The 872-nt window shown below is 35.6% G+C and overlaps 1 pseudogene across 1 annotated transcript in view; it reads left to right on the top strand.

Moving 5' to 3' along the window:
• Nucleotides 1-872, top strand: part of LOC149499431 (triacylglycerol lipase OBL1 pseudogene) — a 995-nt pseudogene continuing 123 nt past the window's right edge. The window contains exons 1-2 of the transcript XR_016321290.1: nt 1-491; nt 739-866. The product of XR_016321290.1 is annotated as a triacylglycerol lipase OBL1 pseudogene (transcript). The remainder of the gene's footprint in view (nt 492-738; nt 867-872) is intronic.

Here is an 872-nt window from a genome sequence, read left to right as displayed (position 1 = left end):
AGGTTGTGGAAAGCATGAAGTGAGCTGATTAATCTAAAACCAAATTTACCTATAAATACACTTATAGTCCTCCTCTCCTTTCTCACGGTCTCACTCAAACTTGCACCTAGTCTCAAGTTCTTTGCTGAGAAAGAAGAGTGATAAAACTACTGAGAAACCAAAAGCCATGGCTACTCCAGCTACTGCTAGTGATTTCTTTCCGAACTTCCTTATAGTAGATCCTCTTAAGGGAAGAAAAAGAGATATCGTTAAGTATTTGGTAACCAAAAACACCAAGAGTGGAATGAGCTTTTTGGATAGTTCAGAGGAAGGTATTAAGGGTGGTGCAGCAAATGATCATAGGTGGATTTTACTGGTTTCTATTATCATTCGCAGGGTTCTTGCCTTTATCAATACTCCATTGGAGTACCTTGGTTATGTGGTTGATTTTTTTCTCAACCTCTTTTCGCAAAATGGTGGCGTTTGTGGTATCTTCAGTAACGTTCTTCATGGTATGTATAGAAGTTTTCTTTATATTTTACTATTTGTAATAAGTATAATGATTACTCTTAACTTTTGACTTAAAATGTAGTACAAAACCCTTAATTAATAATAACCATTCTTATCGGTAGATTTCTACTCCATTGTTAGATTACTATATCTTTCATATAACGGTTGCTAGAAAACTTTGAGAATCATCTGCAGTCACGAATGAACTATATTTGATATGTGACATAATGATGGTTTTACATTCCACAGGTAAGTTGAAGATACCACGTAGAGGCTCGGAGAATTTTATAAGTTTCATGGGACAATTGGATGGCCGAATAGATCTATACAAGACTGCAATCTTGGCAGAGAAAGTTGATGATTCTATTTCTACAGATGTCAAC

Source organism: Jatropha curcas, chromosome 1 (assembly GCF_041381405.1).
Source record: "Jatropha curcas cultivar XTBG-Jc1 chromosome 1, XTBG_Jcur_1.0, whole genome shotgun sequence".
NCBI classification, from domain to species: Eukaryota; Viridiplantae; Streptophyta; class Magnoliopsida; order Malpighiales; family Euphorbiaceae; genus Jatropha; species Jatropha curcas.
The sequence above is the reverse complement of the archived record's forward strand: the minus strand, read 5'-3'. Positions and strand labels throughout refer to the sequence as shown.